Source organism: Pan troglodytes, chromosome 5 (assembly GCF_028858775.2).
Source record: "Pan troglodytes isolate AG18354 chromosome 5, NHGRI_mPanTro3-v2.0_pri, whole genome shotgun sequence".
In the NCBI taxonomy this organism is placed as follows: domain Eukaryota; kingdom Metazoa; phylum Chordata; class Mammalia; order Primates; family Hominidae; genus Pan; species Pan troglodytes.
In genome coordinates, this window is record NC_072403.2 from 168220611 (window position 1) to 168236321 (window position 15711).

Sequence of the window (15711 nt, forward strand, 5' to 3'; positions counted from 1 at the left end):
CAGACATATACTTAATCTTTTGCCTCAATTTCTGATCATCATAAAGACGGGAAAAACAGAAATCCTCAGTTCATTTTAATTCTCTTAGTCCCTAATGTGATATTCCATGTGCACCCTCAATGACTGGCCTCTCTTTTACCTATCTGGTTTTGAATTACATTGGCTAACTTCAGAAAAATCATCTTGACTAAATTGTCTCTGAAAGTAATTGAGGCAGAAGATATATGCAGTCCCTCAGCAATTGTTTTAGCTGCACTGTCAGTTTTGAAATAAACAGCCTAATAAGAGGTCAGATACATGGGTTTTAAAAGCCTATTTATCATATAGTATTCAAAACCTTTAATCATTTTATAAGCCTCGCATTAAATGTCAGTTGTCATTCTCTTTCTCATCATGATTATTTAACAAACCAAAATACCATTATGTTGTTCCTTTTCTAGAAAACAAAATTGCTTGAATGTGAAAGAAATAAAGCTACAGAGAGACAGGGCTGGCGCAGGGGATCTGGACCTAGAGAACCAGCTTCAAATTCTGCTCCACCACCTATCTAGTGTGTGATTTGAAGCCAGTTATTTAAGTTCTTTGAGCTTCAGTTCCTTGATCTATTCAAGGAAGATAATAATAATCTCTACCTCACAAGTGTTTTCAAGGATGAGCCCACACCCATCCTTGAGTGAATCATCACCTTGGTGGTCTCCAAGGCATCCCCCTCCCCACCCCACCCCACCCCCGGCCGGCCCTCCTTTCTGAAGCAGCCTTTCCCACCCTGAGCTGCCCCACCCTCCAAGTTTCCTCCCGCTCTGGGCTCTCCTAAGTCTCTGGGCTATGGCCCACACACACTGGAGTTCTGATATCTCAGTCCTGGTCTTCATTCTCATTTCGTAGCCTCTCTTTAAGACAGCTCATCCATACTGGCAGCTTCCATTTTCAGATGCTTCCAATCCTTCATTTGAATATCAGACCTTTATAGGCAACTATTTACACCATACCTCCTTTTGGGGGTATCTCCCACTCAACAGGTCTAAATGAAGTTCAAGTACTCTCCTAAATCTAGCAGGCTTCCCATGTTCTCCTTCTCAGCTAGTGGCACCGCCACTCATTCAGCAGTGCGAGCCAGACACCAAAGAGCCATCCCAGACCCCTCACCTTCCCTCCAACCCCAGCCATCACAAGCCCTGTCCATTCTCCCTCCTAAAGAGCTCAGAAATATGCCTTCGGAACTACATCCTCATTGGACCACCTCAATCTGAGGTACATCCATCTATTTCCTAAGCCATCTCATTGTACTCACTGCCATGCCGCAGCAGAGCGCCCTTCTCAATGCACAGATGTTGTGGTGTCATTCCACTGCTTCTGTCTTCTCACAGCTCTGCATTGATCTAAGGGTCAAAATTAAAATCTTTTTTTTATTTATATAAATGTATGGGGTTCAAGAACACTTTCGTTACATGCATAGATTGCATGATGGTTAAGTCAGGGCTTTTACATATTTATCATCCAAATAATGCACATCGTACCCATTAAGTAATTTCTCATCCTCCACCCCCTCCTGCTCCCTCATCCTTCCAAATCTCCATTGTCTATCATTCCAATCTCTATGGCTATTTGTACACATTTTTTCACTTCCACTTATGAGTGGAAATATGTGTATTTGTCTTTCTGTATCTGGGTTGATTTGCTCAAGATAATGGCCTTCAGTTCCATCCATGTGGCTGCAAAAGACATGATTTCATTCTTTTTTATGGCTAAATAGTATTTCATTGTGTTTATATGCCACAATGTCTTCATCCAATTTAGGATATTTAGGTTGATTCTATATCTTTGCTATTGTGAATAGTGCTGCAATAAACGTAAAAGTACGGGTATCTTTTTGATATATTGATTTCTTTTCCTATGGGTAGATGCCTAGTAGTGGAGTTGCTGAATCAAATTGTATTTCTCATTTTTGGTTCTTTGAGAAATCTCCATACTGTTTTGCACAGAGGTTGTACTAATTTACATGCCCACCAGCAGTGTTGAAGAGTTCACTTTCTCCATATCCTCACCAACATCTGTTTGTTTTTGTCTTTTTAATAATAGCCATTCTAGCGTTTGTTTTCTTAGTATTGAGTTGTTTGATTTCCTTATATATTTTGGATATTAGCCCCTTTCATATGTATGGTTTGCAAATATTTTCTCCCATTCTGCAGGCTGTCTCTTCACTCTATTGATTATTTCCTTTGCTGTGTAGAAGCTTTTTAGTTTAATTAGGTCCCATTCATCTGGTTTTTGTGTGTGTGTGTCAGGGCGGGGGATGGAGTTTTGCTCTTGTTGCCCAGGCTGGAGTGCAATCGCACAATCTCGGCTCATGCAACCTCTGCCTCCTGGGTTCAAGAGATTCTCCTGCGTCAGCCTCCCAAGTAGCTGGGATTACAGGCTCACACCACCATGCCCAGCTAACTTTTTTGTATTTTTAGTAGAGACAAGGTTTCACCATGTTGGTCAGGCTGGTCTCAAACTCCTGACCTCAGGTGATCTGCCTGCCTCAGCCTCCCAAAGTGTTGGGATTACAGGCATGAGCCTGTTTCTGTTTTTAAATCCTTAGGGAGATGTACATGACCTCACAGGACCTGACCCTGGCTCCCGGCCAGCCTCATCTCCCATGGCTTTCCTGTCCCTGTACTACCTCGCTTCCTTCCCCTTTAGCCTCAGTTCAAGTTCACATCTTCAGGATGGTAGTCTATCACCCCTTACCCCAGTTTAGACCATCTGCTAGGCATTCCCACCTCACTGCTTGATTTTCTTTTAGGGCATTTAGCACATTTGCTGTTGTACGACAATGTGGGCCTTTTCATCAATGGCAGTCTCCCGTGCAAGAATGTATAATCCAGTACGGCAGGACATAGCTATATATTGCTTATCCATGAATTCCCAGGGGCAAGCCCCAGTAGAATTTCAATATGTATATAGTGAGTTATTAAAAAGTGATTTATTAAGTTATTAATTACTTTTTAAATTAATTTTTTAACTTAAACTTTTTAGCCAAAACCAAGAATACCTATTTAATAAAAAATAAAGAGCAAACCATGCTCCTAGTACACATTAATTCATCAAAGGATAATAAAGAAGAAAAACTGGAGTCACAGCCAATTGTGCTCTGCTAACAAATAACAATCTTGACAGGACCTTAGGAGGTCAACATCAGCCAGCACCCATTTTGGATACAGGTGACTTGGTGGACCTTTGTTTCCCATCAAGTCCCTTTCCTCTAGCACTCAAGCGCCCCTGCAGCCCGCCCCTGACACAGCCTGGCAGCAGGTGCTTACCCTCCAAGGGAAACAGCCAGACCCTGTGCCCCATATGCAATGAACAAGGCTGGGCTGTGCCCCTTTCCTGCAAGCAATCAGCACAGGCCCTCAAGCATGAGATTTAATTGCTTGTTCATTGTTTTAGCTTGCAGGGGCTACAAGGAAGTATGGCATTTCTGAGCATACCATCCGAAGAAACCCTGGGAGCTGTCAAATTAAAAAATAACAACAGAAACGAGAAAGGAGCCTGTCTTTAGCAGAACGGTTTCAGGTGCCTGGGACTCAATGAGAGGGCCCCCATCAAAACCCATGGAAGCCCCTCACTGTTTGTTCTGCCCTTTTCAATTCTGTCTGAGCGGGGAGGAGAGTGCCACAAAGAGATGAGAATTTGAACTCGCAGCCCCCGAGTGCACCAATGTCCTTTTTCTGCCTGATTGTATACTTAAAGTGCCTGTAAAGTCAATAACTTCCCATGGTTTCACAGCAAAGCCAAAAGATTTAAAAAGAGACATTGTCCTTTTGAAGATGTGGAAAGTAATAAGTGAGCAGGCTGAATCCTCTTTGGGTTTAAAAGCCTGTGCAGTTCTGCTTTAAGGTGTCAAAATTGCCTTAAATCTTTAGCTTTGTTATACCCTGCTGCTACACAGATATAATAGAACCAGGCTGACTCTCTCAAACAATTTGGAGATCATTTTTTCTCTCTAAAAACTTTGTTGAAATATATATGTTAGCACAGGCTTTTTCTTAACATTTTCTGTTTAAAATATAGTATCTTTTTCAGATGCATCTTAAGAGATCAGAATAGTCAAACAGTAGCTCTCTTTTTGAAAAAAAAAAATTGTACACCATCTTCAAGTTTTAAGCACAAAGGTTACAGCTAGTTCTCCTCCCCCATTTTATTTCCACTGTTGGAGCAGATTTGACCTCGTCTCTCTAAAGGCAGAAAACTTCAACAAAGGCGGGAGGACTATTTAAAGTGATGAAAAAGATTCTGAATGAAGGATTATGCCTTTGATGAAGGCTGAAAGAAATGCAGTGCTTAGGAAGTGGATAAAAGTCAACAGCAACAATTCTTTGCTTTGGATGAAACCTTAAAGGTGCACTTTTCCCCAGTGATATGAAAAATAAAAAAATAAAAACAACCAACCAGAGACACGTAACTCTTCTGGTTCTGTGGCATCTGCACATTCACATGATAGAAACTTACTAAATCCCAAAGGGACCCTGGCAAAGCCCAGGCTCCATGATGGGCTGGGAGCCCTGCCACTGCACCAGGAGAAAAGGAGTCACTAGACTCTGGATGGGAAAGAGAAAAGCCTCTTTCCTCCCTCCCATTCCAAAAGAGAAGAAAAAACCTGGACAGCCAGATATAAGCAGCCTCGAAAAATCTCTCTAGAGGAGAAAAGACAGGAAGAATGTCATCCAGAAAGAAGGCCAGGAGACGATGCTACAAAGGTGCTTTTTCTCCCTCCTCACTTTCCACCTTTCCCACTGTCGCCTCTCCCTCTAAACCACCCACACTCATCTCTCTCCAGATTCTGCTCTCCCGCTGGAGCCCGACCAACACATTTCCCAAAAGCAGATGAAAAAAAAAAAAAAAAAAAAAAAAAAAGCAAGGGTCTCAGGCTCTGTCACATCCAACTCATTCTTATGTGCCAGGGAGACACAGAGTGACATTTTGTGTATCTGTTGGATTGTGAGTTACCACTTAAGCATAAAGACTGTTCTCAACAGTGAGATTCCCTTCATGTAGACACCCTCATGCTTCAGCTAGGTGCTTACAGGTGAATAGTTACTCAAAAATCGTCATGTAGCAAATTTGGTTTCTGAACCTTGAATTAGAGAGACTCAGGCGTGCACCAAGGAAATGTCTAGCTATGCTCTTCTCCAGCCTCCCACCCGACTGCAGGTCTTAGCGATATTCTGTTGGTATCACTAGGGTGTGCCGGGCTTTTGTTTGAATGGTCCAACCTGGCTGCAATCATTTTATGAGCAGACCCGATCGCTCTGCCGGTGTCTGCATTGTCTGCTTCAAAAGTCAGGTTCACCAGAGAGAGTAATTTCTTAATGGAAAGAATTTGTTATCAGTTTAGGCCACAAGCCCAAATCTTTGAAACAGCATGACTCAGATAGCTCATCACTCAGAGAATTAAGGTTTTGCATCCCTCGGTTCTAAGTGAGGTTTGCTTCCTCTTTTGAGGACAGCAGAATTAAATTACCAGAGCCATCTCACTGGTCATTCATTTAGTATTTACCACACCTACTATGTGCAAGGCGTAGTGGGAAGTAGAAAGATTAGAAAGAAAAGCTCCAGGCCAGGCGTGGTGGCTCTCACCTGTAATCCCAGCACTTTAGGAGGCCAAGGCGGCTGGCTCACCCTGAGGTCAGGAGTTTGAGATCAGCCTGGCCAACATGGTGAAAACCCATCTCTACTAAAAATACAAAAATTAGCCAGGCATGGTGGGGGATGCCTGTAATCCCAGCTACTTGGGAGGCTGAGGCAGGAGAATTGCTTGAACCCAGGAGGTGGAGGTTGCAGTGAGTCGAGATTGGCCATTGCACTCTAGCCTGGTCAACAATACCGAAACTCCATCTCAAAAAAATAAAAAGAAGGAAAGAAAAGCTCCTCTATCAAAGAGGTTAGTAGCTTACAGATCTTAGAATCACACAACTTAGAAAAAAATGTTGAAGCTTATATATAGAATCCAAGTGCTTTATTTTACAGATGAAGAAGACAGACTCTGAACTATTCTGTATCTCCTGTGGTAAACTACAGAGGTAATTCTCAAACCCAGGTCTTCTGACTCAAAGAAGGACTGTGCCTTTCCATTCTGTTTCTAACAGCTGAGAGGCTCCAGCATCCCCAGGTCCCAGAGGCCTATGTGGTCTAGAAAGCTGGTGCGTGGTCATCAGTCAAAAGCACACACACCCCTCACTGCATACATACACCATGGCCAGCACACACCTGGAGTTTTGAATACACGCATTCACACACTTACGTAATTCTCACAATAAGTGTTTGAGGCAAGGATTGGCATTCAGGATGTAAGCTTGACAAGCTGAGTGCAGTGTTAAATAACCCATTCAAGGTCAAAGGGTCCCCGTGGCGAATTGAGGACTCAAAACTCAGTCTGTTCTCTGCCCCTACACACCAGTAGCCTCGATTTCCAACTCGTTTGTTTGTTCTCTGTTATAAACTGAATGCTTGTGTCTCTCTCACAAAATTCACATGTTAAAATCCTAATCCCCAATGTGAGAGTATCAGGAGGTGAGGCCTTTGGGGGTGATTAGGTCATTAGGGTGAAGCCCTCATGGTGGGATTAGAGTCTTTGTTAGAAGAGACACAACAGAGATCATTGTTTCTCTTCAGCCATGTGAGGACAGACAAGATGTCCATCTACAAACCAGAAAGGGGGCCCTCACCAGACACCAAGTCTGCTGGAGGCTTGATCTTGGACTTCCTAGCCTCCAGAACTACAAGAAAAAATGTCTGTGGCTGGGCGCGGTGGCTCATGCCTGTAATACCAGCACTTTGGGAAGCCAAGGCGGGTGGATTACTTGAGGTCAGGAGTTTGAGACTAGCCTGGCCAACATGGTGAAACCCTGTCTCTACTAAAAATACAAAAATTAGTGGGACATGGTGGCACATGCCTATAACCCCAGCTACTCGGGAAGCTGGGGCAGGAGAATCACTTGAACCGGGAGGCAGAGGTTGCAATGAGCTGAGATTGCACCACTGCACTCCAGCCTGGGTGACAGAACCAGACTCTGTCTCAAAAAAAAAGAAAAAAGAAAAAAAAAGAAATGTTTGTTGCTTAAGCCAGCCAGTCCATGATATTCTGTTATAGCAGGCCAAACTGACTCATACACTCCCTTTGTTTCATCTTCATGTATTTCTGGCATCCTAGTTTGTACCAAATAATGGAATCTTACAATTTTAGAAATGGAAATGTTCTTAGAGATGATGTGGTCCAGATCTCTCATTTTACAGGTGAGGTAGCCAGTCCAGTGACTCATCTGTGCTCAGGTCATGAGAGCCACACAAGCTCTAGAGAGCACACATGGAGTGAGAGAGACAAGCCGAGATCCTGTCCCCGCAGGCACTAGCCTCTCCATGGTTTCATACAACACAGGTGTCACCCTGGTTGTCCCAAGCCTCAGCAGCCAGTGGATGTTAATATGGTCACATTATTAATAAAAACAAGAATGAATAAAGTACTAACTTGACAAAGGAGCCATACATATGCATCTGTCTACTACAGAATCTCCCATCCCTCTCCAAGTCCTCACCTGGGTTTTCTGGAGTCCCATTGTCTGTCTCACAACCACGCTTATTTGTACTCAACACCCTAGACGTCATTCAAGTGTTTTCCTCAGTCACGACGGTAGCTGCTCAGACCTTCTTTGTCAATGTCTGCTTCCCCTGAAAAGCCTTCTCTCTCATGCCTCTCTGCCTGTGTCCACAGTGTCTGAATTAAAGGTCCTTGGTCCTCAAGGAACCAAGACTACACTGAGATCCAATCTTGGGAAGCACCTCTCCTTCAACCTCTGGTACCACTCATCCATAAACACCAACACTGTTTGCCTCTTTGTGTATCATAAAGTCCCTCATTGAAACAGCCCTTCAACTCCAGTCTGGAAAACAAATCCACTGGGCTACAGTAAGGACCAATTTTAGACACAGACATCCTCCCCCTTCCTCTTGACCCCAGGTATTCTCTGCCAAACTACAACTCCTCCAGGAAATCGGCATCTAGCAGCACCCCCACCAACCCATGGAGGTTTGTTTTGTTTTGTTTTGTTTTTTTGAGACAGGTCTCCTCTGTCAGTGCAGTGGTGCAGTCATGGCTGGAGTGCAGTGGTGCAATCATGGCTCACTGCAGCCTGGGCCTCCCCGGGCTCAGGTGATCATCCATGGAGCAAGTTTGAAGAGATCTGAAGCCCAAGGTAGGCCCAGGCTAGAATTCCCACTATATACAGATCGCTAGATTCAATTTAAATGTGTCTTAAATTTTACAAATTATGCAACAGGATTAAAGATGTAATTGAACAAAACTTGTCCAAGAAGGTCCTTGGTATTTTCTCTCTTCTGGAAATCATCGATGAAAAAGCATGTTCCATGAGCTGGCAGAACTCAATCTTTTAAGGGGAAAAAAGGTCATTTAATTGCTCAATAAGAAGCATACTGTGGGCAAAAAACAGCTCCCTGTTTATTGCATGTATCAAATTATTTAGGTATCTAAGAGAGAAAGGTGGATGTACCAAAAACCTAGGCTATGTGTAATCATAGAAATTGAGTATCAAATTGAGTTCTACATTTCCTAGAAGCCAAGATAAAAAGTAAAATAGATAAGTTATATAGTTCTCCACTATTATTAATCTCATAGAGTAATACAGCATCTGGTCTAACAGCCAAAAGCCTATCATCACATAAATAAATGATTAATTGTCTGGATCTCTAAATAAAGGGAATAAATCACCCTAGACAACAAGGTCTTGGAGGGCCTCGTCTGGGTGGTCCCTACCATATGCCCCAAAACAGTTTTCCATAATAGTCAGAAACCAATTTCATCTGCCTTCTTATGCAAAGTACAAGAAGAAGTCACACTGCTTTCTTTCCTGATCATTTTGAGGAGGTGTTTTTACAAAGACCTCCTGCTCTGAACCCTGCTAGTTCTGCCTGTAATGGGCCCAGCTTCCTAGATGGACCACACATGGTACCAAGCACGGCTTATGAGACCCTTGACCTGGCTTATGATGACCCTTGGTGGTCATTTTCCTCATCGTTTTCAGCCTGGGCCAGCTTGTCTGTCTCTCTTGGACACAGGAAGGTGCCTCATTAACCTCTTTTTACCCTCTCCCATAACCAGTGCACAAAAAGATGCTTGGATCCTGGGTCTGGACTGAAGGACATGTGCATCTTCTTGAGTTTAGGTCCATGGAGGGACATCATGGTCCAACAAAACCAACCCCAGATCTCCACAGCAGCCTCAACAGGAAAATAGTGTGTGCCTAAAAGCAGGTTTTTCATCACATAATACTGACTGTGGGGATGTGGGGGAAATAGAGGAGGGTGTTCCCAGCCTTGAGAAGCCCAGCTGTGGAGGCAGGACCATGGAACAATAACCAGAAAGTAGGATTGTGTGGGAGGCCAAAGACTAGAGGGTTAAGAGTGCAAGCTCTGGAGTCAGGAAGATCCAAGTGTGAACCCCAACTCTGTTCCTTATGAGCTGCTTGGCTTTGGGCAGACTAGTTAAATTCTCTGTGCCTCGGTTTCTTCATCTGAAAACCAGGGAGAACTTGTTGGAATTGTTGTGAGAGCCAGTGGAGATCAGGGATGGCAAGAAGGGAGCAGCATTAGCCACATGTGAAGTCGCTCACAGCAAATTCTAGCTGTTATCCCTGTTCTGTTGCCATCACCACTACTCCTTAAGTTTCGGGAAACTTCAGAGAAAGAGATGATTGGATGCTGGAAACAGAGAATCCTGCACAACCTCACGTGGGTTCTAGGATCAGAGAGGCCTGTATTTGAATCTCTATTTGATTACCTCAATGAATTTACACAAGAAACTCAATACCTCTGAACATCAGTTTCTTTGCCTCTAAAGTGGGAACAGTAATGCCTATGATGCATGTTTATTATGTTTGTCTCTAAGAAAAAAAATGTCATTTGATTGTGCAATAAGAAACATACTTCATCTGTGGGCAGAAAACAACTTCCTGTTTATGGCCTGCATCAGTATATTTATGCACCTATCAGAGAAAGACAGACGTATCAAAAACATAGATATAACATACAAATCACCGTTATTACAGCCCTGGGCCTTAATGGACCCTCAGTAAACAAGAGCTTCTATGAGTAATATGAGGCAACTAGATTCAAGCACGACTTCAAAAAGTAAACAGAATTAGACTGGCAAATTGAGTATATGGAGAAGATATTTCAGAACCAGGGGAGAGGATGAGAGTCAGCACAGAAGGGAGAATAAGCTCATCAGATATGAGATGAATTCAGGAGAACAGTCTGAATTTGGGGAGCGATTCATTGGGAACAATGGCAGGTAAGACCACATAAAGAAACAGACCCAAACACTAGGATGTGGGCTGAAAAGTGAACAGAAGGTTACCATTGTGAGCTCCAAAGCAGAGAGTAGCCAGATGGGCTCCAAGCTGTAAAAGATCAGCCTGGCCAGCCGGGCGCAGTGGCTCACGCCTGTAATCCCAGCACTTTGGGAGGCCAAGGTGGGTGGATCACAAGGTCAGGAGATGGAGATCATCCTGGCTGACACAGTGAAACCCCGTCTCTACTAAAAATATAAAAAATCAGCTGGGCGAGGTGGCGGGCACCTGTAGTGCCAGGTACTCGGGAGGCTGAGGCAGGGGAATGGCATGAACTCAGGAGATGGAGATTGCAGTGAGCCGAGATCGAGCCACTGCACTCCAGCCCGGGCAACAGAGCGAGACTCCGTCTCAGGAAAAAAAAAAAAAAAAAAAAAAAGATCAGCCTGGCCATGATAAGCAGAGTGGATGGAGTAAAGAGGAACTTGAGGGGTGTAGTCTTCAATACCTAGGCATTGTAGATGAGTACAATTCTGAACATTTCCAGCTTGTACAGCTCAACTCTCCATTTCCAACCTAATTAAATTTCATGTGGATATTCACTTTCTCGATTACTGCCATTGCTATTCTGCACAGTAAAGAATTCTTTTCCAAGACCCAAGGGATGTGTAGATATGGATTCCATGAGGATTCTAGTCACTCACCTTCACTGATTTTTAGCTTAAAACACAGTAGAAAATTATTGACATTATTTCCTTGAAAACCCTTCCCTGCCTGTGCATGTCTGTGTCAATAATTGTCATGTAGCAATTGGAAACGGGCCTTTGGCAGCTCGCCTAGGAATGTCAAATAGTCTCCATTAGGTTTGAAAGCTCCGAGTTTCAGTAATGGGTTGATACTCTACCTGATATGATTGTACAAAATTACATAATTGATTTCTGGGACACTGTGCCACACAAATTTTATAGGTTTCTTTTATTTTGTGCCTCAAAAGGCAAGTATGCTTTCCTTCATTTTCCTCAGCAAGAGGATTTCAAGTCTTGCTCCTGGCTGGTCCAGATTAAGCTCAGGTATTTTATAAGGCTCTACACCCCTTTTCTCAGTTATTTTACACATCAAAGACTGTGATTTTCCACTGGCTTCTAGGAGTTGGTAACTAACTAAAAAGTGGGCCTGAGAATGTTGTCTTACCAACTCTACAGTGCACAAAGGATATTCTTCCCATCCTAAAATTAGGAACGAACATTGCTTAATTGTTTCAGTATGTTTGCAGTGTTTCTTTTTTCATTCAGCTTTATGATGACTGCAAATGTAGCATTTGCTACATATCTTTATATTTGGTTAATGCAGGCATTCTCTTTAAAAGAATCAGTTATTTCTAATCTCCAGAAAGCCTATGGTCAGGGAACAATGACAAGGTAAGAAAGAACTGGCTTCTGTGCAATCTCTTCTCTCTGTGTCAATGGCTCTAAGGACTAATGGGCTGCCATTCAGCATCACTGTTCTGTCTGGGCCAAAGCAGAGAGGAAAAGCTAGATAGGCCACAATTCGGTGTCACTGGGCAATTGTCCCTAATATTTAACAATGGCCATGACAAACCCTATGCTTGGGGGTAGGAGAAAGAAGTCGTTAGTGCGACTAGGTGCTGGGGGAACTGTGAGCACATTTCGAAAGCAACATCTTGTATTAAGAGAGAGGAATATAATGAAATGCAAAAAGTCATATTATTAAGAATAGTAATATTCTTTAAAAATACTGAAAGGCAAGAAGAACTGAAATCAAAACAAAACCTGCTGAATGAAAATTGTTTCATTTGTTCTGGTCGGGCACAGTGCCTCACGCCTGTAATCCCAGTACTTTGGGAGGCCAAGGCTGGTGGATTGCTTGAGGTCAGGAGTTTGAGACCAGCCTGGCCAACATGGTGAAACTCTGTCTCTACTAAAAATATTTAAAAATTGGTCAGGCATGGTGGTGCATGCCTGTAGTCCTAGCTACTCAGGAGGCTGAGGCAAGAGAGTTGCTTGAACCCGGGAGGTGGAGGTTGTAGTGAGTAGAGATCGTGCCACTGCACTCAACCCTGGGCTACAGAGTGAGACTCCGTCTCAACCAGAAAAATAAATAAAAAATAAAAAGAAAATTATTTTATTTAATATGGCTCACAAACTGAATGCTAAACTGAGTTACAATGAACTCATATTCAAGTAAACTGATTTTCAGGTATGATATTCAAACTGAAGGACTTAAGAAAACTTTTCATTCCTTCTCCTTGCAAACTGCATTTCTTTGAGATAGAACTTTCTAAATAATTAATAAAAATAGATTGCTACCAATGGACAATTCCAGAAATATTTCCAAGAAAAGTGACAACCTAGAAAATACTATATACTATGTGATCAAGACCTAATATTATACCTTGTGTGGTGATATGCCCCCACATAGGCAAGAATCTAATTGACAACACTCTTACCAAAGATGTAATACACATTTTATTCCAGTGTTCAAGAGAATCCTAAGGGTAGAATCATCTCAAGAATGCCATACATGTATGGTTTTACTGTTAGAAATTGTGACATTACCAGAAGTGTCATGTTGTTTTCTAAATGAAAATCATTTGAAATTAATTTTGTTTTGAGATGTTCACAACTTCCTCAGAAATACTTGGGAGATATGCCAAGGTGTTATAAAACCAGTGCTTGGCTGGACATGGTGGCTCACACCTGTAATCCCAGCACTTTGGGAGGCTGAGGCAGGCAGATCATGAGGTCAGGAGTTCAAGACCAACCTGACCAACATGGTAGAGCACCATCTCTACTAAAAATACAAAAATTAGCCAGGCCTGGTGGCTCATGCCTGTAATTTCAGCTACTCCAGAGCCTGAGGCAGGAGAATCACTTGAACCTGGGAGACAGAGGTTGCAGTGAGCTGAGACCACGCCATTGCACTCCAGCCTGGGTGACAGAGTGAGACTCTGTCTTGAAAAAAAAAAAAAAAGAAAAACAGTGCCCAGTCTTTATTCCATGCTTATTCCAGTCAATATGGATAGATGGACTATTCTACACAAGACACAGTTCAGTCAGCAGTCAGGATGTGAGAATTACAAATTGAGAACAGTTCCCACCCGCATGGAGCAGAAATACAATCAAACATCCAAAAACCCAAGTCCACCCATTTGTTCTTAAATGCAAGAATTATCTACCCAAATTTTAGACAGATAAAATAGATAAATAAACAAGCCATCATCAGTAATTTCTCCATTTACCCAATATCATAAACTTTAGAAAAGAAATTCCACTTCTGAGGCTAAAGTTTGAGTAATTTCTCAGTGTAGCTTTGGAGTGGGAGGCCTTTCTGTGATGTATTTTCTTACAATGACCATGATTTTTTTTTCTACACAGCTATTAATACATTCTTAGGCAGGTATTTGAAAATCAAACATGGTTTTGACCTTTGAATTTCTGTGGAAGCCAGCAGTTGTCCTCAGCTATAGCCAGTTCTCCTCTCACTCTGGGTACCAAAAAAAAAAAAGAAAAACCTAGCTTCCTGACCCCCTGGTGGGTGCTGTGGAAGTGGTTATAGGACTGCTTCAGACCAATGTGTTGGGACACACATGCCCTCCATGCCAGAGCCTTTAATTGCCCATACTAGACATGCCCAGCATTCTCTTTTCAAAGTGATGCCATCTTCCCTCCAATGACTGATCTTTCAGTCTGGATCCTGGAGAAAGAACCGCAGAGAGCAGAGCTCTCTACCAACCTTGAGGGCCATGTGACAAGAGAAAGAAATTACCCTGGTAATTAGCCATTGAGTTTCAGGGATTGCTTGTTACTACAGCATAACTAAGCCCATCCTGATTGATAACTTCTTTTAGTTTCACTGCTGAAATGCTCTCAGGCTTTTCTATCAGAGGGGAATTGAGCAGGAGAAAAGAAAATAAAGGCCCTCAGGATGCATCAGTGGGCTTGGGAGCCTTTAAAGGCATGAGCTTTTTTATGTTTCATAAGAAGAAAGATGACTTGTGAGAACCAGGGCATGTGGAACTATGCCCATTATCCTATAGAAAAAAAGGAAGGCTTTCCTCCTTTTTCTTAGAGGGGTTAATTCTCTCCAACTATGTACCTCTCTCCTAGGCAAATGGCTTTAGGCTAGATGGAATTGGATCAGGAGGTAGGGCTGATAACAGGACTAAAAAGAAGCTCTTAGGAAGATCTGAGAAACCAATACCAGGAGTGCCCAGGTCACCTTATGCAGCTATCACACATTAATCACGCAGATTGAGAGTTTCCTAACATTCTGAATGACTTGTAGTGCTGGACACTGGACCCCCTCTCTGCTATGAAATTCTCCATTCTGACATCTGACTCACCTTGGAGACTTACATGAAGTAGTCTCTTCCACAAATATCCTTCGAGCCTTGGGCATCCCATCGGCCACCTTGTATGAGGTGCAGTCCAGTGGTTTCTACTTGTGGCTGGGCAGCAGCTTGCATAGTTTTGTTAACATGCAGATGGAGGGAGGTTGGGATTCATCACATCTGGAGTGTTCACCTCCCTTCCCTCCTGCCCCCATGTGTACTTCAAAAACATCTCACCAGTGACTCTGCTGGTTAGTCAGGCACCATTGAAAGCCACTGCTATATAAATGCTTTTCCTTTCAGATCACCAGTGTATTAGTCTGTTCTCATGCTATTGATAAAGACATACCTGAGACTGGGCAATTTACAAAAGAAAGAGGTTTAATGGACTTACAGTTCCATGTGGCAGAGACCTCACAATTATGGCAGAAGGCAAGGAGGAGCAAGTCACATCTTACATGGATGGCAGCAGGCAAAGAGAGAGTTTGTACAGAGAAACTCCTGTTTATAAAGCCATCAGATCTCATGAGACCCATTCACTATGACGAGAACAGCACAGGAAAGACCCCACCCCATGATTCAGTCATCTCCCACCAGGTTTCTCCCACAACACCTGGGAATTATGGGAGCTACAAGATAAGATTCGGGTGGGGACACAGAGCCAAACCATATCAACCAGGGAAATAAACAACTTCTAATAATAATAACAACAATAATTGTTAACATTTATTGAGCACACACATGCAACTTCTGAGCATTGGCTCATTTAATTCTCATACCAATCCTACGAACTAAATGTTGTTTTATTCTCATTTTATAAACTTATCCAACATCACACAGGAATAAGTGGCAGAATAAGAGTGAGAACTCAAATCCACAAAGCTCTAAAGGCCTTCTTTCCCAAAGCAGAAGCCAAACTCTTTAAGCTGAATTTCTTTGTTTCCAATTAAAACACAGCCACAGCCACTGGAGGTATTACACTACGGAACTTGCCTGTTCTCCTCATGGGGAACT

The 15711-nt window shown here is 42.8% G+C and overlaps 1 long non-coding RNA gene across 1 annotated transcript in view; it reads right to left on the reverse strand.

The window, feature by feature from the left end:
* Nucleotides 1–779: 779 nt before the first annotated feature.
* Nucleotides 780–15711, reverse strand: part of LOC134810251 (uncharacterized) — a 128917-nt gene continuing 113985 nt past the window's right edge. The window contains exon 3 of the long non-coding RNA XR_010157856.1: nt 780–1379. This is a non-coding gene — a long non-coding RNA (uncharacterized LOC134810251). The remainder of the gene's footprint in view (nt 1380–15711) is intronic.